This window comes from Bufo gargarizans, chromosome 1 (genome assembly GCF_014858855.1).
Source record: "Bufo gargarizans isolate SCDJY-AF-19 chromosome 1, ASM1485885v1, whole genome shotgun sequence".
NCBI classification, from domain to species: Eukaryota; Metazoa; Chordata; class Amphibia; order Anura; family Bufonidae; genus Bufo; species Bufo gargarizans.
The window spans coordinates 113,558,520-113,586,335 of record NC_058080.1 but is presented as its reverse complement, the minus strand read 5'-3'; positions in this window follow the sequence as shown (position 1 = coordinate 113,586,335).

Here is a 27,816-nt window from a genome sequence, read left to right as displayed (position 1 = left end):
GGTCCAAGTGGGCAATCGTGAGGAGTATGAGGTGAGCAATATCCTGGACTCACGCCTGGTCCGCGGCCGGGTGCAGTTTTTGGTCCATTGGCGTGGTTATGGTCCAGAGGAGCGTTCCTGGGTTCCCTCCGCAGATGTCCATGCTCCTGTCTTGCTCCGAGCCTTCCACGCACGCTTCCCTCAGAAACCGTTCCTTACTCCGCGGAGGAGGGGCCCTTGAGGGGGAGGTACTGTCATGGTCTTACCTCCTTGCTGTTCCCTTCGTTTGACATGTGCTGGCGGCCATCTTGGTTTCTGGGTTTTCTTGTAGCCTCCCACCCTGCGGCTCCTCCTTCCCACTGGGAGGAGCTGGATGCCTAGCTCATATATAGGAGGTCTGTGGCTTCAGTTCCTTGCTTGGTCCTCCTGTGTTCACATGCTTCCAAGACTGCTGCTGCTTCTGGTTCCTGATCCTGGCCTCGTCTGACTACCCCGTTGGTTCCTGATTCCGGCTTCGTCTGACTACCCCGTTGGTTCCTGATTCCGGCTTCGTCTGACTACCCCGTTGGTTCCTGTTCCTGGCTTCGTCTGACTACCCTTCTGGTTCCTGACCTCTGTCTCCGCAAGACCCTGCTTCGGTTTAGCCATCCGTTCGGACTTTGCTACGGCTTGCTCTTCAATAAAACCTTCTTATTTTCCACTTATCTCTTGTTGTACGTCTGGTTCATGGTTCCATGACAGACATGGAGGGGGAGAAATGTGACGTGGATCACATTTCTGACGTGGATCACATTTCTCCCCCTCCATGTCACATAACCCCCCTATGTCACATTTATCCCCCCCTCCATGTCACATTTCTCATCCCCCTCCATGTCATCTTTCTCATCCCCCTCCATGTCACATTTCTCATCCCCCTCCATGTCACATTTCTCATCCCCTCCATGTCACATTTCTCATCCCTCTCCATGTCACATTTCTCATCCCCCTCCATGTCACATTTCTCATCCCCCTCCATGTCACATTTCTCATCCCCCTCCATGTCACATTTCTCATCCCCCTCCATGTCACATTTCTCATCCCCCTCCATGTCACATTTCTCATCCCCCTCCATGTCACATTTCTTATCCCCCTCCATGTCACATTTCTCCCCTTCCATGTCACATTTCAACCCCCTCCATGTCACATTTCTCATCCCCCTCCATGTCACATTTCTCATCCCCATTCATGTCACATTTCTCATCCCCCTCCATGTCACATTTCTCATCCCCCTCCATGTCACATTTCTCATCCCCCTCCATGTCACATTTCTCATCCCCTCCATGTCACATTTCTCATCCCCCTCCATGTCACATCACACCCTCCCTTTTACATCACCCCCACCGAGTGTGTGTGTGTGTGTGGGGGGGGGGGGGGGTGCCAAAATGTAGCTTTGCTTGTTTGTGCAAAAATCCTTGCACCGGCCCTGTTGGGCGGCTATTGTTACTGTCAATGCTTCTGCCCCCCCACTCTATCATGGGGCCCCATCTCCATTATTTTATGGGGCCACTATTGTCCCAGTTACTGGCACTGCTGTTGGCCCCATGCCCACTCTGTTATCTTTAAAAAAAAATAAAAAATCCTTTATTTTGAGCATCCATAAGGCCTCTTTCACACTGTCAGTATTTGTAGGCAATAAGCAGGAGTGGGTCCAAAATACATAATTATATTTTATCTCTGTATTGGACTCACTGCTGGTTTTGGTTTACTAATACTGGCCATCTGAAAGAGGCTTTATAGATGCTCAAAATATAGGCTTTGTTTTTTTAAGTTTTTTTTGTTTTCTGTTCTTATGAGGCATTAGAAGAATGGAAAAATAAACAGTGATGTGAACCCCAGCGTTCCTGCAACTGTTGCTGCACCCCCTCCCTACTCTATTATGGGGCCACTATTATCATTGTTACTGCCACTGCTGCCACCCTCCCCACTCTGTCATGGGGCCACACTCAGTAAATCTACAGCTAACAGAAAGGATTAAAAAGCTTGTGTTTGGACTGCCACAACATACATTAAAGCGTCACCATTCTCCTTGTCAGATGAATCCAAGCTTTTAAAGACTAACATAGGGCAGTGTCTAACTTATACTTACACTTCAGTCTGTGTGCATCCTGTATAGGTGTGGAGCATGTGCAACAGAGCTCTTGATGTCTGACTTTACACTCACCTAAAGAATTATTAGGAACACCTGTTTTATTTCTCATTAATGTGATTATCTAGTCACCCAATCACATGACAGTTGCTTCAATGCATGTAGGGTTGTAGTCCTGGTCAAGACAATCTCCTGAACTCCAAACTGAATGTCAGAATGGGAAAGAAAGGTGATTTAAGCAATTTTGAGCGTGGCATGGTTGTTGGTGCCAGACGAGCCGGTCTGAGTATTTCACAATCTGCTCAGTTACTGGGATTTTCGCGCACAACCATTTCTAGTGTTTACAAAGAATGGTGTGAAAAGGGAAAAACATCAAGTATGCAGCAGTCCTGTGGGCGAAAATGTCTTGTTGATGCTAGAGGTCAGAGGAGAATGGGCCAACTGATTCAAGCTGATAGAAGAGCAACGTTGACTGAAATAACCACTTGTTACAACCGAGGTATGCAGCAAAGCATTTGTGAAGCCACAACACGCACAACCTTGAGGCGGATGGGCTACAACAGCAGAAGACCCCACGAGGTACCACTCATCTCCACTACAAATAGGAAAAAGAGGCTACAATTTGCACGAGCTCACCAAAATTGGACTGTTGAAGACTGGAAAAATGTTGCCTGGTCTGATGAGTCTCGATTTCTGTTGGGACATTCAAATGGTACAGTCCGAATTTGGCCTAAACAGAATGAGAACATGTATCCATCATGCCTTGTTACCACTGTGCAGGCTAGTGGTGGTGGTGTAATGGCGTGGGGGATGTTTTCTGGGCACACTTTAGGCCCCTTAGTGCCAATTGGCCATCGTTTAAATGCCACGGGCTACCTGAGCATTGTTTCTGACCATGTCCATCCCTTCATGACAACCATGTACCCATCCTCTGATGGTTACTTCCAGCAGGATAATGCACCATGTCACAAAGCTCGAATCACTTCAAATTGGTTTCTTGAACATGACAATGAGTTCACTGTACTAAAATGGCCCCCACAGTCACCAGATCTCAACACAATAGAGCATCTTTGGGATGTGGTGGAACGGGAGCTTTGTGCCCTGGATGTGCATCCCTCAAATCTCCATCAACTGCAAGATGCTATCCTATCAATATGAGCCAACATTTCTAAAGAATGCTATCAGCACCTTGTTGAATCAATGCCACGTAGAATTAAGGCAGTTCTGAAGGCAAAAGGGGGTCCAACACCGTATTAGTATGGTGTTCCTAATAATTCTTTAGGTGAGTGTATTTTCACTATGGAACTTTTTCTTCTCCTTCTTTATATATTTTCTTTTGATGATTATTTTGAGCACACCCTATATTTGGTCCCTATCTCAGAGTGATAATTATGCATAATCAAATTTAGTTATTTTAAAAGTACGTGATATACACTACACGGACAGTTCTGTTCTATGAATCAAAACTCACAAGGATTACTATAGGGTCACCATAGGACAGTGCACAAGTTACCTCACTTATTTCAAAGTCTGAGCTCATCCCAACACTGCGCAGACCATGCGCAGTTGTCAGAACCTCCCAGGGAGCCAGTAGTGGGATGAGGAACCCACTGGCAGTAAGCAGCTGACAGCCCAGAATGCGGTACAAGTTTAGGGATAATCCAAGAGGGGTAGTCAATGTCCAATCCGGGTCGAGGCAGGCAGCGAAGGTTCAAGGCGGAAGACAGTCCAGGGGTCAGTAGCCGGGAAGGATACAAAGAAACAACAGGCAATAGAAGGATCTGCAGGGAGGCTAGGTGTTCACCATAAGGTGGAATAACTCAGCAATGAACCAGAGCTCAGGCCAGGTCTTTATAGCCAGGGAAGGTAGGAACCACCCTCCCCAGGAACCAATGGCAGGCGAGGAAGGTGGAAGGTGTGTACTGGGAATCTCCCTCAGCAAGGCTCACACCTGACAGCCGGATAATGCAGGAACTCTATGCACCCGGAAATGTGCGAGCAGCCTGTGTACTGCGCACACGCCGTGCACCCGCACCTCGGGCACCAGGTGTTCTACCGAGCTGAAGGGGAACCCGTGCCCTGCGCCGTGCCCGTGGTCCCAGAGTAGGGGTAACACCCCCTGCTTCCTGACAGAGCCCCCCACCAAGGAGCGGCCTCCGGACGCGACCCTGGGAAGGCCTCTCGGGGTGAGCCCGATGGAACGCCCGCACCTTGGCGGCCGCATGGACATTCCCCAAGGGCTCCCAGGAACGCTCCTCGGGACCGTACCCCTTCCAGTGGATGAGATACTCCAGGACCCCACGCCGGCGGCGGGAGTCCAGGATCTCCTGGACTTCATACTCATCATCGTTATTCACCTGGATGGGAGGTGGTGGAGCAGGTGCCCGGTCCGGGAATGGGTTGGCACGGTGTGGTTTCAACAAGGACACGTGGAATACCGGGTGGATTCCCAGGGAAGTAGGCAACTGGAGCTTGGCTGCAACGTTGTTGACCATACTCACGATCTCAAAGGGACCAATGTAACGGGGTCCCAGTTTTCGGGAGGGACAGGACAGCTTGAGGTGCTGTGTGGAAAGCCACACCTTGTCCCCGTCTTTGTACCTGGGGAATTCTGTGCGTCTACGGTCTGCCTGCGTCTTGTGCCGCTGCTGAGAGGCCTGGAGTTGTTGCGTTAGGGTCCGCCTCAGTTCTCGTAGGAGCCGGAGCCGTTGAGCCACTTCAGGCACTGGGACATCAAGGGGGAGATCCGGGAGAGTTGCGGGATGATAGCCATAGTTGGCATAGAATGGTGAGAGCCCGGTGGAGGAATGAAGCTGATTGTTGAAGGAAAATTCCGCGAAGGGGAGATGGCTCACCCAGTCGTCTTGTAGATGGGATGTGTAACAGCGAAGGAACTGTTCGAGAGTTTGGTTGGTCCTTTCGGTCTGCCCATTGGACTGGGGGTGATAGGCAGAAGACAGGCTGCGAGTGATATGAAGGCCACGGCAAAACTGGGTCCAAAAGCGGGAGGTGAATTGTGAGCCCCGGTCTGAGACGATGGAATCAGGGAGCCCGTGCAACCGGAACACGTGTTGGAGGAACAACTCTGAGGTTTTTTGGGCCGTCGGGAGACCGGAGGTCGGAATGAAGTGGGACATCTTGGTACATCTGTCCACCACCACCATGATGGTGGTACAGGCTTGTGAAGGCGGTAAGTCCACAATGAAATCCATGGCTATGTTGCGCCATGGAAGGGTTGGCACTGGCAGAGGCTGTAATAACCCAACAGGTTTTGAGGTGGGACGTTTGTAGAGTGCACACACGGAACAAGACTCTATGAAGGAGCGTACGTCGGCTGCCAAAGAGGGCCACCAAAACTGACGTAGGATGCATTCCATGGTGTTGCGCCTACCTCGGTGGCCTGCTGTGGGGTGGTCATGGTGATGCTGTAGTACAGGCAGTCGCTGGGAGACTGGGACGTAGATCCACTGTTGGTGGTAACAAAGCCCCTGCTTCATTGGCAGATGGGCTGCCTCCTCTGGAGCTGGCATGCTGGCCCGTCGGATCCTCTCGATCAAGGAGTGTTGGGTGGCTAGAAAGTATGCGGCTGGCAGGATGGGTTCCGGAGGTGCAGGATCGGCCTCGGAGGAGCACATACGGGACAAGGCATCAGCCTTGCCGTTCTTGGATCCCGGTCGATAGGTAATCTGGAGGCGAAAACGGGAGAAAAAGAGAGCCCACCTGGCTTGTCGAGGACGCAGTCGCTTGGCACTGCGGAGATATTCGAGGTTGCGATGGTCGGTGTACACCACCACAGGGTTTTCGGCTCCTTCCAGCAAATGTCTCCATTCCTCCAGGGCGTCCTTGATAGCGAGCAGCTCCCTCTCACCCACATCATAGTTGCGTTCGGCCCCGGTGAGTTTGCGGGAATAAAAGGCAACGGGATGGAGAAGCTGCTTCTCCCCTTGGACCTGGGAGAGAACAGCCCCGATAGCCCCCTCGGAGGCATCGGTCTCCAGAAAAAACGGGCAAGAGGCGTCCGGTTGTACTAGTATAGGTGCCTGTGTGAACAGCCTCTTAAGGTGCTGGAATGCCTGTTGGACCTTCGGGGTCCATTCAAACAGGGTGTTGCTCCTGGTCAGAGCAGTGATGGGAGCGCAGATCGCTGAAAAGTTCCGAATGAATCGGCGGTAAAAATTGGCAAAACCAATGAACTGCTGCACCATCCGCCGATTGCGGGGGACAGGCCAATTCTGGACGGCCTGGATCTTCCTGGGGTCCATCTCCACTCGACCTGGGGATAGGATGTAGCCCAGGAACTCAATGGACGAGACTTCGAAGGTGCTTTTTTCAAGCTTGCCATAGAGACTGTGGGTCCGCAGACGCTGGAGCACCGATTTGACATGCCGTTCGTGTTGTGGCAGTGATCTGGAGAAGACAAGGATATCGTCCAGATATACCACAACATGGGTATCCAACAGGTCACGGAAGACGTCATTGATGAAGCACTGAAATGTGGCAGGGGCGTTACAGAGCCCGAAGGGCATGACAAGGTACTCGTAGTGCCCAAACCGTGAGCGGAATGCTGTCTTCCACTCATCCCCCTCCCTGACACGAATCAGATTGTAGGCCCCACGGAGGTCGATCTTGGTGAAGAAACGGGCATCCTTGACTCTGTCCAGCAAGTCGGGAATGAGAGGGAGTGGGTACCGGTTTTTCTTGGTGATGTCGTTCAGGGCCCGGTAATCGACACAGGGCCGGAGACCCCCATCTTTTTTCCCCACAAAGAAGATGCCGGCCCCAACTGGAGAGGTCGAGGGACGGATGAACCCCTTCGCTAGGCTCTCCTCTATGTAGTCCTTCAGGGCCCTGGTCTCGGGTTCGGACAGATTGTACAAGCGCCCGTACGGCAGTGGGGCTCCAGGGAGCAGGTCAATGGGGCAATCATAAGGCCTGTGTGGCGGCAAGGCGTCTGCTCCTTTTTTTTCAAAAACGTCTGCATAGTCCCGATATTTGTCAGGTAGTCTGTGTTCAACGGTGCCCAGAACCGCAGGAGGGCTTGGAGCCGGAGACGCGTGAACAGGAGAACCGGAGGGGGGCGTGAAGGTGATGGAGCCAGAGGTCCAGTTAATCGTGGGGTTGTGTCTCCTAAGCCAGGGGATGCCTAAAATGACTGGAAACAAGGGGGAAGGCACGATGTCCCACACGATCTTCTCGGAATGGTAAAGGCCGATGCGGAGGAACAAGGGATGTGATTCCATGGCGATAGGTCCCGTCTTTAGGGTGCTGCCATCCACCAGATGCAGCTGGGATGGGTTCTTCTTAGGGCGCAACGGGATGCCTAGTTGGGAAGCCAGATCCTTGTCCATAAAACAGCTGCTTGCGCCCGAATCAATGATGGCAGAGAGATCAATATTGTTGTTGCCCAGCTGCAGGGAAACAGGGATGGTGAGATGAGACGAGTTGTTATACATAGGTAGGTTAATGCATACCGTGGGTGTCTCCGGCCTACCTTCGGGAGGTTTGATGGGACAGTCCTTCAGGAAATGGCCCGGTTTTGCGCAATATAAACACAGATGCAAGGTTCTTCTCCTGGTTCTCTCCACCGTGGACAGGGGACCCCGAACAGCCCCGATCTGCATCGGCTCCTCCTGGTTACCGTCTGCTGCCACAGGAACAGGAAGCCTTAAGGGTTCCGACCGGCGCTCCGTTAGAGGCGGGGTCTGTTGTCGCTCCTGTCGTCTTTCCCGGAAGCGGCGATCCAGGTGGGTTACTGAGTCCATCAGGCCCCCCAAGGAGCCCGGCACCCCAATGCGGGCGAGCTCATCCTTGAGCTGCTCGGACAAACCGATGCGGAATTGGTCAATCAAGGCCACCTCGTTCAAGCCCGTATCCGGGGCTACCTCACGGAATTCCATGATGTAATCCTCCACTGGACGTCTGCCCTGGCGGAGGGTGCGCAAGGTACCCCTGGCGGTTGAAGAACGCAGGGGGTCATCATAAAGTCTTTGCATAGCTGCGGCAAAGGACTTCCAAGATGCCAGCACTGGGTCATCGGCTAGTAGGAGTTGGTGCGCCCAGGTCTGGGGAGGCCCTGAGAGCAAGGAAATTGCCGTGCGTACCTTGACGAAGTCCGTGGCATATGTACGTGGCTTCAGGGAAAACAACAGCTCGCAGGAGATGATGAAGGAGCGGTACTTCCTCCGATCTCCTGACCACTTCCAGGGTGCGCGCCGGCGTAGGGGGAGGCGAGGGTGGTAGCGCGGTGCGCTCTGCGATGCGCTGCTCCTGTGTGGCAACCCTCTGCAGCAGGTGCTCATGACTCGCTTGCATCTCCTGAAAGGCCTGCGTCATGAGGTTAAGTTGCTGGGTCATGGCCGTCATGGGATCCACTGCTTTTGCGGGTTCCATGGTGAAGGCTGAGTTATTATGTCAGAACCTCCCAGGGAGCCAGTAGTGGGATGAGGAACCCACTGGCAGTAAGCAGCTGACAGCCCAGAATGCGGTACAAGTTTAGGGATAATCCAAGAGGGGTAGTCAATGTCCAATCCGGGTCGAGGCAGGCAGCGAAGGTTCAAGGCGGAAGACAGTCCAGGGGTCAGTAGCCGGGAAGGATACAAAGAAACAACAGGCAATAGAAGGATCTGCAGGGAGGCTAGGTGTTCACCATAAGGTGGAATAACTCAGCAATGAACCAGAGCTCAGGCCAGGTCTTTATAGCCAGGGAAGGTAGGAACCACCCTCCCCAGGAACCAATGGCAGGCGAGGAAGGTGGAAGGTGTGTACTGGGAATCTCCCTCAGCAAGGCTCACACCTGACAGCCGGATAATGCAGGAACTCTATGCACCCGGAAATGTGCGAGCAGCCTGTGTACTGCGCACACGCCGTGCACCCGCACCTCGGGCACCAGGTGTTCTACCGAGCTGAAGGGGAACCCGTGCCCTGCGCCGTGCCCGTGGTCCCAGAGTAGGGGTAACACCCCCTGCTTCCTGACAGCAGTACAGCATTTGTCTCTTGGCTCTAAGTCCGTGCTCATCTCGATGTCGCGCAGAGCATGAGCAGTACTGCATCTAGCTCTTGGATTCTTCTAGGTCCGTGCACATCCGCATGCTGCACAGAACATGCACAGTACAGTATATCGTCCCCGTGTTTTTCTCTAAGTCGGTGCGCATCGTACCGGTGTGCAGCATCTGGTTTTGGGCACCACCTCTGCCGCTCCGAGATTTGTTCTACGGCGATATGGGAGGGATTAGCTCCGGTAAGCGGTAAGCTGACAAGGTCACAGGTGATGTTGGGGCATTTCCATTGGTTCACTTCCCTATTCATCATCATTAGTACCTCTTACATACCTCAATGGCGGCGAGCGCCTTCAATTCTGCCCGTTACCCCTGAGAAAGCCAGGTCACTGGCGAAACATGTCGGGGGGCAGACTTAGGTTTTAAAAATCGGTTCCCCTGCCGCTATTTCATGGTTCAGTCTAACACAGGCAGCATCAGCGAATGCTCTTTGAGGTGATAGATATTCCTCCAAGTAGTCAATCCATGTTAGGCAGAACCAGTGAGTACAGCCTCAGCTCTGTATGAGTGTCAGTGCAGTAACTGACCAAGAGGGCAGGAGAGTGACCATTGCTGCAGTGTGTAGGAGAGAGTGCACATCTCCTCCACAAATAAGCAGTATACGCTTATCAGATGCTGCATGCAGTGAACAGGACGTTTTAAACACTTTTCTAGGTGCACGGCCTCTTTTAAATTAATATATCAATAAAAGTTACATTTTAGTGTTTCACATTGATTTGGGTCAAGTGGTTTCCTGTCTAACATACATTAAAAAAACATTTTTTCTTCACTATTGGCGCTGCCACCATTTCTTTATTTTTTTCCACTAAGGAGCCTTTGCACTGCAGGGGTGCACATAGTTTTTTTTTTGCTTTACTGAAGGGTGCTGTATGCTTTTCTTTTTGTTTAACATAAGGGATTAGCTTTGAATCTTGGTGCTCTGCTCAGTAATGTAGACAGCAATAAATGACACCTGTAGTACTGACAGCACAGTACCTACAGAACAGATTAACTATGAATGTGGGTGCACTAGAACGTAATGCACACAACAATACAATCTCCCTGCAATTTAAGTTCCAAGGTTTCACACTGAGATTAAGCCACCAAGTGGGATAGATATGATTAGGCAGAGTAGCCTGGGTATACCTGAATTATCGCCATTCGTGACAAATTAATTTGTAACAAATCTAATTTCTTGTTGAAGTTTGAATTTTTCAAAACTTTTCTCATCTCTACTTATCGCAGATATAATTGTAGTAAATAATGACAATGAAGGTTGGCAAATTAGTGTGAAATATGTTCTTCATTCTTTGTTAGGCATTGAGCCAATTTGAGAATGCTATAAATCTTAAATCCCTTCATACTGTAAATTTTATATTGTTCAGACATGAAACATCCCCTCTAAACCGCTTTACTGAATATAATATTGTCAAATTAATATTTTAAGAACTTTTATGTTGCTTTGGTTGTTTGCTTGTTGTGATTTTTATAATAGATGCAGCTCATTGTCCTGAATTCCAACTCAGACATTTATAATATGTATCTAAATTATTAATACGACTGTGCAATATGTCACTTGTACAGGGCTGTAGCTCAGTAAATAATAGAGGCAACAATGACTAAGATATACCTGGTAATAAAAATGGATGTGACTATGAATATGCTTTATCAAAAAGGCAGCAAAATATGTTTTTAAACTAAATACAGGAATAGGATTTTGTTTACTCACCTGAATATGAAACTAGTGGTTTCCTTTTAAAACAATTTTACATGTGAAGCTATTTATCAATAGCATCCATAAATTACAATGTTTTTTATTTGGGATTTTGTGGATACAACATTGTAATATTAATTTTATCATCTAATACACAAGCAAAATGAAATACATTTTTATTACCACATTTCAATCTTATTAAATCAGAACATATGACAGCTATCTCTGGTTTGCCTCTTTTTATTAGTTTTTATTTTATTTATTTGGGGGAGGGGTGATTTATTGCACCTAGACAGGGAACATTTTTATTAATATTGTTTATTTTAAAGCACCATAATCCATTAATTCCAGTGCACTGTACAAATCAAAATGGGTTTACATATATAATATAATATCAAAAAAGTACAATTAGCATGAGCTTAGTGACAGACTGATAGAGAAGGGGAGCGAAAGACCTGCCAATGGGGGTTTACGATCTACAATGGAAGGGATTGACAGTAAGTGAGGGTAGAAGCTGCTGCTACTCATATGGTAGTGCAGTGACAGCAGGGTAATTTTAGGTTGTAGGCTTTGCTGAAGAGGTGAGTCTTACGATCCTTAAAAAGCTGTCATTAAGGCAAAAGTGTGCCACATTGAATAATCTAAAATATTAAATATTTTCTAAAGTTTCCAATACTTCATTCCTCGTGTTCTTTCATTGTTTCCATGTCTTTAATATGATTCTAGAATGTAGAAAAAAAAGGAATGAGAAGATGTATCCAGACTTTTAACTGGTACTGTAAATATTGGTAGTATTCTGTGCAAAAGCCTTCATTGTCTAATTATTTTTGATGAAGTATGGCACTTCTCTCTGATGTTATGAGTTTAGCAAACTCAGGCAGCATGGTGGCTCAGTGGTCAGTACTGGTAGGGTACCAGCTAGTGCTGGATTCCTGGTTCAAATCTGACCACGGACAGCATCTGCATGGAGTTTATATGTTCTCCCCATGTTTGTGTGGGATTCCTGCAGGTACTCTGGTTTCCTCCCACACTCCAAAAATAGGCAAACCAGGTTCCTGTGAAATTGACCTTAGTGTGTGTAGAGGTTGAGCATGTGTGGCAGCCACTGACTTCCCAGGGGGTCACCACATAATTGTCCCTGTGAGAAAAGCACATTACAAATATTTTTTATGTTTTTTTTTTCAACTAATTTTGCAATTGTTACCATACTGACTATTCTGAATATAATTTCCATAGACAATATACAGTACAGACCAAAAGTTTGGACACACCTTCTCATTCAAAGAGATTTCTTTATTTTCATGAAAATTGTAGATTCACACTGAAGACATTAAAACTATGAATTAACACATGTGGAATTATATACATAACAAAAAAGTGTGAAACAACTGAAAATATGCCATATTCAAAGTTATTCAAAGTAGCCACCTTTTGCTTTGATTACTGCTTTTCTTGGCATTCTCTTGATAAGCTTCAAGAGGTAGTCACCTGAAATGGTTTTCACTTCACAGGTGTGCCCTGTCAGGTTTAATAAGTGGGATTTCTTGCCTTATAAATGGGGTTGGGACCATCAGTTGCGTTGTAGAGAAGTCAGGTGGATACACAGCTGATAGTCCTACTGAATAGACTGTTAGAATTTGTATTATGGCAAGAAAAAAGCAGCTAAGTAAAGAAAATCGAGTGGCCATCATTGCTTTAAGAACTGAAGGTCAGTCAGTCCGAAAAATTGGAAAAACGTTGAAAGTGTCCCCAAGTGCAGTCACAAAAACCATCAAGCGCTACAAAGAAACTGGCTCACATGCGGACCGCCCCAGGAAAGGAAGACCAAGAGTCGCCTCTGCTGCGGAGGATAAGTTCATCAGAGTCACCAGCCTCAGAAATCGCAGGTTAACAGCAGCTCATATTAGAGACCAGGTCAATGCCACACAGAGTTCTAGCAGCAGACACATCTCTAGAACAACTGTTAAGAGGAGACTGTGTGAATCAGGCCTTTATGGTAGAATATCTGCTAGGAAACCACTGCTAAGGACAGGCAACAATCAGAAGAGACTTGTTTGGGCTAAAGAACACAAGGAATGGACATTAGACCAGTGGAAATCTGTGCTTTAGTCTGATGAGTCCAAATTAGAGATCTTTGGTTCCAACCATTGTGTCTTTGTGCGACGCAGAAAAGGTGAACGGATGGACTCTACAGGTCCTTCTAAAAAAATTTGCATATTGTGATAAAGTTCATTATTTTCTGTAATGTACTGATAAACATTAGACTTTCATATATTTTAGATTCATTACACACCAACTGAAGTAGTTCAAGCCTTTTATTGTTTTAATATTGATGATTTTGGCATACAGCTCATGAAAACCCAAATTTCCTATCTAAGAAAATTAGCATATTTCATCCGACCACTAAAAGAAAAGTGTTTTTAATACAAAAAAGTCAACCTTCAAATAATTATGTTCAGTTATGCACTCAATACTTGGTCGGGAATCCTTTTGCAGAAATGACTGCTTCAATGCGGCGTGGCATGGAGGCAATCAGCCTGTGGCACTGCTGAGGTGTTATGGAGGCCCAGGATGCTTCAATAGCGGCCTTAAGCTCATCCAGAGTGTTGGGTCTTGCGTCTCTCAACTTTCTCTTCCCAATATCCCACAGATTCTCTATGGGGTACAGGTCAGGAGAGTTGGCAGGCCAATTGAGCACAGTAATACCATGGTCAGTAAACCATTTACCAGAGGTTTTGGCACTGTGAGCAGGTGCCAGGTCGTGCTGAAAAATGAAATCTTCATCTCCATAAAGCTTTTCAGCAGATGGAAGCATGAAGTGCTCCAAAATCTCCTGATAGCTAGCTGCATTGACCCTGCCCTTGATAAAACACAGTGGACCAACACCAGCAGCTGACATGGCACCCCAGACCATCACTGACTGTGGGTACTTGACACTGGACTTCAGGCATTTTGGCATTTCCCTCTCCCCAGTCTTCCTCCAGACTCTGGCACATTGATTTCCGAATGACATGCAAAATTAGCTTTCATCCGAAAAAAGTACTTTGGACCACTGAGCAACAGTCCAGTGCTGCTTCTCTGTAGCCCAGGTCAGGCGCTTCTGCCGCTGTTTCTGGTTCAAAAGTGTCTTGACCTGGGGAATGCGGCACCTGTAGCCCATTTCCTGCACACGCCTGTGCACGGTGGCTCTGGATGTTTCTACTCCAGACTCAGTCCACTGCTTACGCAGGTCCCCCAAGGTCTGGAATCGGTCCTTCTCATAATCTTCCTCAGGGTCCGGTCACCTCTTCTCGTTGTGCAGCGTTTTCTGCCACACTTATTCCTTCCCACAGACTTCCCACTGAGGTGCCTTGATACAGCACTCTGGGAACAGCCTATCCGTTCAGAAATTTCTTTCTGTGTCTTACCCTCTTGCTTGAGGGTGTCAATGATGGCCCTCTGGACAGCAGTCAGGTTGGGAGTTTTTAAAAGCCTCAGGAATCTTTTGCAGGTGTTTAGAGTTAATTAGTTGATTCAGATGATTAGGTTAATAGCTCATTTAGAGAACCTTTTCATGATATGCTAATTTTTTTAGATAGGAATTTGGGGTTTTCATGAGCTGTATGCCAAAATCATCAATATTAAAACAATAAAAGGCTTGAACTACTTCAGTTGGTGTGTAATGAATCTAAAATATATGAAAGTCTAATGTTTATCAGTACATTACAGAAAATAATGAACTTTTTCACAATATGCTAATTTTTTTAGAAGGACCTGTACATGCCTGGTTCCCACCGTGAAGCATGGAGGAGGTGTGGGGGTGCTTTGCTGGTGACACTGTTGGGGATTTATTCAAAATTGAAGGCATACTGAACCAGCATGGCTACCACAGCATCTTGCAGCAGCATGCTATTCCATCCGGTTTGCGTTTAGTTGGACCATCATTTATTTTTCAACAGGACAATGACCACAAACACACCTCCAGGCTGTGTAAGGGCTATTTTACCATGAAGGAGAGTGATGGGGTGCTGCACCAGATGACCTGGCCTCCACTGTCACCGAACCTGAACCCAATCAAAATGGTTTGGGGTGAGCTGGACCGCAGAGTGAAGGCAAAAGGGCCAACAAGTGCTAAGCATCTCTGGGAACTCCTTCAAGACTGTTGGAAACCATTTCAGGTGACTACCTCTTGAAGCTCATCGAGAGAATGTCAAGAGTGTGCAAAGCAGTAATCAAAGCAAAAGGTGGCTACTTTGAAGAACCTAGAACTTTTGTTATGTATATAATTCCACATGTATTAATTCATAGTTTTGATGTCTTCAGTGTGAATCTACAATTTTCATAGTCATGAAAATAAAGAAAACTCTTTGAATGAGAAGGTGTGTCCAAACGTTTGGTCTGTACTGTATGTTTTATTTTCCTTATACTGTGTAAGGTTCAAACTAAATGGGATATCTGCATTATGTTACATCTTCCTAATGGAAATTACTGTAGGGCATATAGACTTACAATTTTTTTTTTCAGTTTGTTATTTTAAAAGTTGTGGAATTTGTATTGTAGATTTGTGCTTGTTCTTTACTCCTTCACTGTATATTGAATTATTTTCATTTAGTCAGAAAAGTAGTGCACCCTAAGCAGTAATTTCCATGCAAAATACATCATGGCATGTGTGGTGTATAAGAGAAAAAAAGTTATATAGCACAGATATAGCTTTAGTAAAAAAATAATGCAAATATTTATGCTTATTACATCTTGCTCTACGCGCAAAACATTTTTATGTAGAGCGACTAGCTGACATGATCTATTGGGAAACTAAACTATTGGTAACCTGAATTATGTTGCTACTGAAGCTTTGAAGAAAAAATGCTTTCCAATCAGAACATGTTAAGTGCTAATCATCACACTATCAAATATTTTATTATTTACAATTAAAAGAAACATTTAAAACTGAAGTTCAAAAAGTAGAAGACAAGATATGTGTATCCAAATAGTTAGACCATTTGGTCTGTTTTCTTTAACACTAATATGCATAGAAGATAAAGTAGCCCTTTATCTTCTATGCATATTATACATGCCTATCCACATCATTACAGTGTTATATCAACATTACAAAGCATGCCATCTGTATACTATGGAGGTAATTTATAATGTTCAAACTGGTACAAGAGTTTGGCATTTTCAGAAATGAGAACCGGTTTACACTGATTGACTAAAGGAGTAGGATGGGGAGGTGAGGTCACACTTTGCCTCCTTTTGATGTCATCAATGCTCTGTAGCATCAAGCTCTGGCTTCAGTCGTAGCCTCTGAAGTTTTGCTCTGCCCAGGGCCCCATCCCGGCTGCTATAATGATGCAGAAATGCTGCACCAATTTCTTAGATGGGCAGTGTACTGTATATTAGAGTATTCTTCTCAATACAAATGGCTTAGAATGCTACACATTATATGAACCAAATAAAGAAAGGTCAGTCTAATTATAGTTTAATTATATAAAAGATTAAGGAGAAGGAATATATTGCTCAAGTGAGCACATGCCTATGGCAAAAAAACAATACAAACACCTAGAAAGAACCGCCAGACCCAATAATCAATTATAGCCTTTATTTTCGAAATTCATATAAATGAAAAATTTAAAAACAAGTGCAGGGAAAATGGCGACATCACCGGAAGATAGCACAATGGAAGCAATTCATAATTGTGGTCTGGGCTGAGGTGTGCAAGAACGTGGAGTTGGGAGGGATGCCTACCAGCCCTTCATGATCTATCTGGCTGAACTGGGCCCAGAGCCAGTGCGGGGTAGGCCTGAATATGTGGGCCACCCAGGAGAGTAAAATGAAAGAAAGAAGGGTCAGGAGGGTGGGGCACGAAGCGACTGCCCCCAGGGTGAGGCCGCTCGGGATTATATAGAGGGCAGCCCCTCCCACAAATCCAGGCTGTAACCAGCCTTACTACTTGTGGTCTGGGCTGAGGTGTGCAAGAACGTGGAGTTGGGAGGGATGCCTACCAGCCCTCCATGATCTATCTGGCTGAACTGTGCCCGGAGCCAGTGCGGGGTAGGCCGGAATATTTGGGCAAAAAGACTGCCAACACTGTTAGGTGTGAAAAATTTATTTGAAACCGAACAGGACAAGTCACAATGCCAACAAATGAAAGCCCTGGAAATCTCGACCTGCGGATTGTGAATATACCTAGCAAAGCACGAGGACTTCCAGCTACCCATCTTGCGATTAACATGCGCGGGCACCTGGAGCTTGGAGGCTGAGGAGGTGGCTCCTATGCGGAACGAGTGCCCTGAAATTGTATCTGGATTATACCCCAGACCTGCTGCTAACGTGCAGATGTGGGAAATGAACTGAGCCGCGGTGAGGGGCGTGCCCTGGAGGGGGAAGAAGCGGGTCCTCTGGAGAAAGAGGAAGGAGAAACTCGGCAAGGTCTCCCAGCACCTTGACAGTACACAAACTGTTTGAAATGGGGAAGAACTTGATCTCGACGGGAGGACCTACCTGACTAGTTTTGGAAGATGGGAAAAATAAAGAAAATTGGCCACCCTGCCGAACGAGATGGCGTTTAAGGAGGGTGGAGCCAGGAAGCAAAGGGGACTAGATCACGAGAAGATGCCTCGTGAAAGCCCATGGAACTGAAGGAAGAAGAGGGAACGGAGGACCGTGGACGGGGAGCGAGGAGACGAGAGTGGCGGAAAAATGAAAGAAAGGGAGGACCCGACCCGAAAGAAGAGGAGTGCCGGGAAATAGGGGGGCCGGAAAGTGCAGAGAACGGTGTCGGGCGATTTGGCAACTAGAGTAACTTGAACGATTCCGGTGACAAAGCCGACTGGACCTGAGTGAATCGAATGACGTCCTGAATGATTCAGGACGAAGAACCTAACCCTGCTCGATTCAGGTGGTTGTACGTGGCCTCAACAAAGATGAACCGAGTGACACGGGAGGTGAGTTGGGCCTGAGTGATTCAGGCAGGAGTCGGGCAGTTAAATGTCCTGAGCGATTCAGGAAGGCACTGGATAGTTATGAGATGAAACTAAGATGGACCCTAATAGTGTCTGGCAGCCAGTACGCGGACCTGAGCGATTTGGGTGGACACTGGCCGACAAGAAAACCCGAGCGAATCAGGCAGAAAAGTTAACCCTGGAGGCGCAGGTAGACGATAGTCTGGTAAAAGTATCTGGCTAAGTAGACCTGTCGTGTTCAGGAAGGCCTAGACAGCTATAAAACAGACTGAACAGGCGACGGCCACTAGCTAATAAAAGTGAGTCGGCAACGGATATTGGTGGCAAAACGTGACGATCCGGGATGACAGAGTCAGAGCGAGCCTGGGCGATCCAGGGTGACAGAGGTAGAGCCAGCCTGGGCGATCCAGGATGACAGAAACAGAGCAAGCCTGGGCAATCCAGGATGACAGAGACAGAGCGAGCCTGGGTGATCCAGGATGACCGAGGCAGTGCGAGCCTGGGCGATCCAAGATGACCGAGGCAGAGCGAGCCTGGGCGATCCAGGATGACCGAGGCAGAGCGAGCCTGGGCGATCCAGGATGACCGAGGCAGAGCGAGCCTGGGCGATCCAGGATGACAGAGGCAGAGCAAGCCTGGGCGATCCAGGATGACAGAGGCAGAGCAAGCCTGGGCGATCCAGGATGACAGAGGCAGAGCGAGCCTGGGCGATCCAGGATGACAGAAACAGAGCGAGCCTGGGCGATCCAGGATGACAGAGGCAGAGCGAGCCTGGGCGATCCAGGGTGACAGAGGCAGAGCGAGCCTGGGCGATCCAGGATGACAGAAACAGAGCGAGCCTGGGCGATCCAGGATGACAGAGGCAGCGTAGGCCTGGGCGATCCAGGGAGACATCAGATGATGTGTGAGAGCGAGACAAGAAGCAGGGAAGACAGACAAAAGACGTATGTGTGATACCTGAAGAATTCAGGAAGCTGTTGAGCAGCTACTTGGCTGATCGGGAGGACTGGATATCAGACGGTACTGCAGCCCTGTTTGTTTTAGAAAAATTTGCCCAAAATGGTACATTAGGAAACCGGAAAATAGCATCTCCACCTAACCTGGGAAGGGAAGAACCCGGTTAAGGGAAATCCTGCCCCCCATCAAGTGTGTCAGCCAAGCGGAGACTGCCGATCTCCAGATGACTGGAGAACTCCCTGTTTTTTCGTTCCCAGGAGAACAAAATCTAGTCGGGTCAGAAGGAGGAATAACTGAGGAGATGACAGCCTGGGCGATCCAGGAGAACAAAAGTAGGTACGAGCCTGGGCGATCCAGGAGACAGAAGTACAGGGAGTGCAGAATTATTAGGCAAGTTGTATTTTTGAGGATTAATTTTATTATTGAACAACAACCATGTTCTCAATGAACCCAAAAAACTCATTAATATCAAAGCTGAATATTTTTGGAAGTAGTTTTTAGTTTGTTTTTAGTTTTAGCTATTTTAGGGGAATATCTGTGTGTGCAGGTGACTATTACTGTGCATAATTATTAGGCAACTTAACAAAAAACAAATATATACCCATTTCAATTATTTATTTTTACCAGTGAAACCAATATAACATCTCAACATACACAAATATACATTTCTGACATTCAAAAACAAAACAAAAACAAATCAGTGACAATATAGCCACCTTTCTTTGCAAGGACACTCAAAAGCCTGCCATCCATGGATTCTGTCAGTGTTTTGATCTGTTCACCATCAACATTGCGTGCAGCAGCAACCACAGCCTCCCAGACACTGTTCAGAGAGGTGTACTGTTTTCCCTCCTTGTAAATCTCACATTTGATGATGGACCACAGGTTCTCAATGGGGTTCAGATCAGGTGAACAAGGAGGCCATGTCATTAGATTTTCTTCTTTTATACCCTTTCTTGCCAGCCACGCTGTGGAGTACTTGGACACGTGTGATGGAGCATTGTCCTGCATGAAAATCATGTTTTTCTTGAAGGATGCAGACTTCTTCCTGTACCACTGCTTGAAGAAGGTGTCTTCCAGAAACTGGCAGTAGGACTGGGAGTTGAGCTTGACTCCATCCTCAACCCAAAAAGGCCCCACAAGCTCATCTTTGATGATACCAGCCCAAACCAGTACTCCACCTCCACCTTGCTGGCGTCTGAATCAGACTGGAGCTCTCTGCCCTTCACCAATCCAGCCACGGGCCCATCCATCTGACCCATTAAGACTCACTCTCATTTCATCAGTCCATAAAACCTTAGAAAAATCAGTCTTGAGATATTTCTTGGCCCAGTCTTGACGTTTCAGCTTGTGTGTCTTGTTCAGTAGTGGTCGTCTTTCAGCCTTTCTTACCTTGGCCATGTCTCTGAGTATTGCACACCTTGTGCTTTTGGGCACTCCAGTGATGTTGCAGCTCTGAAATATGGCCAAACTGGTGGCAAGTGACATCTTGGCAGCTGCACGCTTGACTTTTCTCAGTTCATGGGCAGTTATTTTGCGCCTTGGTTTTTCCACACGCTTCTTGCGACCCTGTTGACTATTTTGAATGAAACGCTTGATTGTTCGATGATCACGCTTCAGAAGCTTTGCAATTTTCAGAGTGCTGCATCCCTCTGCAAGATATCTCACTATTTTTGCCTTTTCTGAGCCTGGCAAGTCCTTCTTTTGACCCATTTTGCCAAAGGAAAGGAAGTTGCCTAATAATTATGCACACCTGATATAGGGTGTTGATGTCATTAGACCATACCCCTTCTCATTACAGAGATGCACATCACCTAATATGCTTAATTGGTAGTAGGCTTTCGAGCCTATACAGCTTGGAGTAAGACAACATGCATAAAGAGGATGATGTGGTCAAAATACTCATTTGCCTAATAATTCTGCACTCCCTGTAGGTACGAGCCTGGGCGATCCAGGAGACAGAGGTAGGTACGAGCCCGGGCGATCCAGGAGACAGAGGTAGGTACGAGCCTGGGTGATCCAGTGGGAAACATAGCATATGAATAAATGAACATACACATACAGAACAGCCCTGCAACCACTACATATCAGTACAGATGACGGCAGGCAAATGGCCAGCGTGCAGTGACCGCGCATAGAGTTTAGGCTGAAGCTGTGTAATTTCCAACCCAGGTGAGTCATATTTATGTAAAACACAGTCCAGCATGCGCTCCAAGGTGAGGATTTTGCACTGTATGACCAGCTCCTAGCAACCACAACAAGGAATAGAGGAGCTGGTTTAGCTGCAAGCCACTATCAAGAGTGATGTCAGCATGTGTTAACTTGATCTGCAAAATGCCGCTGTATGAAGCATAGAGGAACCAGAAGGAGCGAACACCGGTAAGTTTTGGCAGCAATGACACAGTACTAACCAGGACACCACCTGTAATTCAAAACACACAAGTTCGGCGGTGGTTCTCAACATGCGTTCCACGCTGGAACACACGACGACTCCGCGACCGGAAGCAGGGAAAACACATGAGCGCTGATCGGAGGAGCCCTGTGGAGGGGAAGGACTGAGGGAAGGAGCTTACCCATCCTGGAGACGTGTACAAGCGGCATATGACTCGGATGAAAGAGCTTTTTTATTTTTTTTTCAAAGGAGACCAGTCTGAGTGAATATGAACCAGGATCTCCCTGAGGTGAACAGAAAAGTAGGCCTATGGAATGTAACAGACCACCGAGTAAAGGAACGTAAGCCTGAAAAGAACGCAGTTATGTTTGTTAGGAGAGAGGTACTAGAGCGGTGGGTGCAGACTGCCCCGGTGAGATAAAACCATGACGTAGCAATGAACAGGAGAATGCAGCTTTGAGTGGGAGCAGAGTACAACACATGATGTAACAACAAATGGGGCTTTGGATGTGAGTGGTACCTAAAAAAACATGGTATGGGCGCAGCTCTGAGTATGGGAATGGAGTATAGGACAAGATGTAAAAGCAGACATGCGGACGCAGCTTTTGGATGTGAACGGAATATTTACTTGATGTGACAGCAGACATGGAAAGAACCTGAAGTAGCATAGGACGTGTGAACGCAGCTCTGGGTGCGAGTAGAGTAAACCTGAAATATCAATAGACGGATGAATGAAACTCTGGTCGAGGGTGGAGTGCAAAAAATGACTTGACAGTGAAGTGAATGCACCTCTTGGTGTGGCCGAGAATGAAATTGGTAGAACAAAAGCTCTAAATGTGAGTGGAGTATACACATGATGTAACAGTGAAAGTGAATGCAGCTCTGAAACAAGCCTAGTATGAACATGTTGTCACAGTGGACGTGTAAACACAGCTCTCACGGTGAGCAAAGCAAACATGGTGTAACAGTCAACGCATGAACGCAGCTCTGGTTGTGAGTGGAGCAAGGTGTGAACACCAGGGTGGTGCATCCCGAGAATAAAATGGAGTAACAGTAGCAGCTGTAAGCCGAGTACACAACATGTAATAACAGGAGTGTAGTACGGATCCAGCCGTCGGCTGGGTACGGAATGAGATGTAACAGACAACAGGTGAATGTAGCTTGAATGTGAGACCAATCTGAGTGAATATGATTCAAGAGTAGAAAAGTGCTGGACAGTAAAGACGTGCGGATGCAGCATAAGACATGAAAAAAAAGCCGAAAGTGTAAATGCTGCTCAGGATAACAGCAGAACATTAAGTGCGGCAGGGTTTTAAGTACATGGAGCAGCGAAATACATGAAGAATAAAGATGGTGGTAGCGGGTGAGGGGGAGACACATGGCAAGGAACAGCTACAGCAAGAGGCCTAAACAATAACAGCTGCGTCCGATCTCCAAACATGACGTCATGTGCAGCCAGGGTAACTCTTCCTTTACAGCAACCGGCTGAAGTAACTTCTCAAACGAGAGGAACAAAGTGAAGTAAAACTTGTAAGATTTATAGGAACCAACTCCTATTACCAACAAACAAAGTTGAAAAGAAATATAAGTATTTAGGCCCCAACGAGCAAACCTGAGGTAGCAGATTCTGAGGCGAAGCCTCCCGTTTTCTAGCAAAGTCGGTTCTGACCGGCCAGGAGAGACGGCCCCGGCCCAACCTACTTACGTAGTATTGCGCGTGCATGCTACGGTAGCAGAGAGCAAAATAACAAGCTCCATGCTGCAAAGAAAGACTCCTACCACCAGAGAAGCTAGTTTGCTAATGACACCCAGCGGCAGCTGTGCACCTGGGAACCCAACCCAGGGCAGGAGCACGAAGCGACCGCCCCCAGGGTGAGGCCGCTCGGGATTATATAGAGACCAGCCCCTCCCACAAATCCAGGCTGTAACCAGCCTTACTACTAGTACAAAAAGCAAAAAACTAAATAAAGTGATAAAGTGTACAGTAAGTGCAAAAAGTAGAAGTCTATAAACAAGACAGAATCAGTTACCCATAATGTGTCTCCTCCGGGATGGCGCCAATCCCGACGCACGTTTCGGTGAACCCCCAGACAAAGGTTATTATTAGGGATGAGCGAACCGAATCAGACGAAGTGGAATTCGATTGGAGTTTCAGGAAAAATTTGATTTGCAATGAATGTGAATTTCCTCACGCTTCGTAGCAACGAATCGCAATTTTTCCTAAAATGGAGGCTACACGTTTGAGGACTGAGGACATGGGGCAAGGAACTCTGGGAAGACGGGATCACCGAGATTGACATGCATGCATGCAGCCAATCAGCAGCCAGCCAGCCCTGTGATGTCACAGACCTATAAATATGGCAGCCATTATAGATTCTGCCATTTTCCAGCATTCTGGGTGCAGGGAGAGACGTGAGAAGACGCTAAAAAATATACTCTCAGTTCACTTCTGCAGTTATATGTGTTGAAATCATTAAGAGGCCTATTTCAGTACACAAATAAAAATATATACGCACTTGACTGTTGCAGTTATTTGTGGTAAAAGAGTTTAGTGGCCTATTTCAGTACAAAAATAAAAATTTATTCTCAGCTCACATCTGCAGTTATATGTGTTGAATTAATTTAGTGGCCTATTTCAGTACAGAAAGAAAAATATCTGCAAAGTTTACTGGTGCATTCATTTCTGGTAAATGCATTTAGTGGCCTATTTCAGTGCAATAAGAAAAATATATATGCACTTCAATGGTGCAATTAATTGTGGCAAAAGCATTTAGTGGCTTATTTCAGTACAGAAAGAAAAAATATTTTCTCAGTTCACTGGTGCAGTTATATGTGTTGAAAGCGTTTGGAGGCCTATTTCATTACAGAAAGAAAAATATATATGTACTTCACTGGTGCAGTTATTTGTGGCAAAAGCTTTTAGTGGCCTATTTCAATACAGAAAGAAAAATATAGACACACTTCACTGGTTCCGGTATTTGTGGTAAAAGCATTTAGTGGCTTATTTCAGTACAAAAAGAAAAATATATTCTTAGCTCACTTCTGCAGTTATATGTGTTGAAATTATTAAGTGGCCTATTTTAGTACAGAAAGAAAAATATATACGCACTTCAATGGTGCAATTATTTGTGGCAAAAGCGTTTAGTGGTCTATTTCACTACAGAAAGAAAAATATATACACACTTCACTTGTTCAGTTATTTGTGGTAAAAGTATTTAATGGCCTATCTCAGTAAGGAAAGAAAAATATATACGCACTTCAATGGTGCAATTATTTGTGGCAAAAGCATTTAGTGGCCTATTTCAGTTCAGAAAGAAGAATATTTTCTCAGTTCACTGGTGCAATTATATGTGTTGAAAGCGTTTAGAGGCCTATTTCAATACAGAAAGAAAATTATATGCACACTTCACTGGTGCAGTCATTTTTGACAAAAGCATTTAGTGGCCTATTGCAGTACAGAAAGAAAAATATATACGCACTTTACTAGAGCAGTTATTTCTAGTAAAAGCGTTTAGTGGCCTATTGCAGTACAGAAAGAAAAATATATAAGCACTGTACTGGTGCAAACATTTGTGGTAAAAGCTTTTAGAGGCCTATTTCAGTACAAAAATTTAAATATATTCTCAGTTCACTACTGCAGTTATATGTGTTGAAATCATTTAGTGGTCTTTTTCAGTACAGAAATAAAAATATATACGCACCTCACTGGTGCAGTTATTTGTGGTAAAAGCGTTTAGTGTCCTATTTCAGTACAGAAAGAAAAATATTTTCATTGCTTTAACAGGTGTTTTATTTTGCTTTTAATTTATTTAGTTCGGCTAAAATTTTGTCAGACAGAGAAGTGCCAGGCCATGCACAGAGGAATGGCAGAGGCATAAATGTTTCTGGCGAAGGCAGAGGCCGCAGCAGAGTAAGGGGGCATGGCAACAGGAGTTGCAGTGAGATCCCTGAGCTCCCGGTGTCATCTAGCGGTCATGTCTTAACTAGCAACCCAGCTGTACTTGATTAGTTCACTTGGTCATCCACTTCCTCCCTAGTGACATCAGACACCAGCAGCCAACAGTCGGTGGGTTTTTTCAGACACAACCCCTAGTTGGCATGGCTCGAGAGCAGGCCCTTTGTCCTCACCTGTCTTCAACCTGCCTCTGTCCTTTGCTTTTCACTCAGCCTCAAAAGTATTGGATGCTGTGGGCTCAGCTCCACTATACAGCGAGGACAATCTACTAGAGGACAGTCAGCAGCTACTTCCCAGCCAAAATCTGAAGGAGACATCCGCCGCTTTCTCCGCTAGGCGGGCAAGTAGTGATGAGGAGAGTAGCATGGGAGGTGGTGTTGCTTTCAGGCTCCTGACCCAGAGACCGTTCAGGAGGATATCAGTGACATGCAGACACTACTTGATGATGATGATGATGAAGTCGATCGCACTTGGGAGGTGGGTGCAGAAGGGCTTCATCATCATCAGGAGAAGAGGGTGTCAGCCAGTCAGGGCTCCATCACCTCAACCGAAGGGAGCTGTCTGTCATTCCCATCTTCTGCTGGTCCAGATGCTCATGCTCCTCCTCATCAGTCATTCCGTCAGCAATCGATCACTTAAGCGATTGCCAAGCGACTGTACTATGCGTGCACGCATCTAACAGCGCAGAAGCTGAATGTGCTCCTGTCTAAGTTGCTGGTGCAGCAGTCCCTCCCTTTGCAAGTGGTGGCCTCTGCACCTTTCAGAGAGCTGATGGCTTGTGCCGAGCCGAGGTGAAGAGTCCCAAGCCGTCATTTCTTTGTGAAAAAGGCAGTACCAGCTCTGCCCAAATATGTCGAACAGAAGGTGGATCAGTCCTTGAGCCTGTCGGTGTCTGCCACAGTGCACGGTGACGGCAGCGCCAATGTGTGGAGCTGTAACGTGTCCTTTACGGCCCACTGGGTGAATGTGGTTCCTGCAGAGCCACACCAGCAACTTGGCATGGTCATGCCACTTCAGCCGCCACGTTGTCACAACGTTGGTTCTGTGACACTGTCTGCCTCTGCCTCCTCATCCTCCACCATGTCCTTAGCCTCCACTGCAGGGATAAGTCACAGTGCCCTTCCATCATACCACATGTGCAGGGCATGGCAGTGTCACGCTGTTCTGCACCTCGTTTCCCTGGCCGAACAGAGTCACACAGTGGAGCGACTGCTCAGTGTCCTTTTTCAAGAAATCGAATCCTGGCTTTCTCCATGACAGCTCTAAATTGGAACCATGGTGACCGACAATAGGAAAGACATTGTTTCGGCGCTGCGTGTAGGAGGGCTGAGCCATGCGCCCCCTGCATAGCACACATGTTCAATCTGGTTGTCAAGTGGTTCCTGAAGTCTTCCACCCATCGACAAAACATCCTAAAAATGGGCAGGAAACTTTGCAGGCACTTCAGCCACTTGTACACCGCAAAGCACACCCTCCTTGAGTTCCAGTGGCAGAAAGGCATCCCCGAACATAGGCTGATATGTGACTTTTCCACCCGTTGGAATTCCACACTTCATATGTTGGACCGACTATACGAACAGAGAAAGGCCATTAACAATATCTTTATAATGCAAGCAGATAGGAGTACTCCCCTGTGTATCTTCGATGTTAATCAATGGTAGCTCATACATGACAACTGTCATTCGCTCCGGTCTTTTAAAGACTCCACTTTATTTCTAAGTTGCCAGGACTATGGGATGAACAACGTCATTCTACTGCTTTATGTCCTTGACCAAATGGTGGTAGCAATGGCTGGTCAGGGGACAGGAGACATGGTGCCTAGATCCCACGACCACATAAGCTCGGTGGGGGCTGAAGTGGAAGAGGAGGAGGAGGACATTTCAGCACAGGCAATGTGTAGTGAAATGGGTGTTTTTTCTACTCAGGTGACAGGAGAGGAGGAGCTGGAGCAGCCAGAGTAGCTACAGGGCGATGAGGAAGATGAGACAGAAGACCCAGACACACAGTGGCAGTATGCAGTGAAGATGAAGGCAGGGAGTCCCTCTGAGTCACTTGCACAAATGGCCCGATGCATGGTCACTTGCTTGTGTAGTGACAGCCGAATTGTCACTATTCGGCATATGGATGACTTCTGCCTCTCCACCTTGTTGGACCCTCGCTACCAGTCCAGAATGGGGGCTATTTTTACACCCACTGAGAAGGAGGACAAGCCGATCTATTACAGAGACATCCTATGTAGTCAGTTGGCCGCTGCCTATCTGCGCCATCGTCCATCCTTTCGCAGGTCTGACCGGGAGGCCCTCAGTGCTCACGTTCCACTGCCATGGTTGCTGGAAAGGGTTGGGGTGGCATGAGCAGTACCAGCTCCATCAGCAGCAGCCTGGGTCTACATTCGCTGATGACTAGCTTTCTTCACCCGCATAGTGAAGAAACTACTCACCAGCAGCAGAAGCAGGTAGACCTGGAGCACGACCTGAACCAGCAGGTGGTGGCATACTTGGACAGCACCCTGCCAATCCACATTGAAGATCCGCTGGACTACTGGGTAGCCAAACTAGATTTGTAGCCGCAACTAGCAGAGTTTGCCCTGGAAAAGCTGTCCTGCCTGGCCAGTAGTGTGGCATCAGAGTGGGTGTTTAGTGAAGCGGGGGCCATAGGAGAATTCGCCTGACCACCCAAAATGTGGAGAGACTGAACTTTGTCAAGATGAATCAGGCGT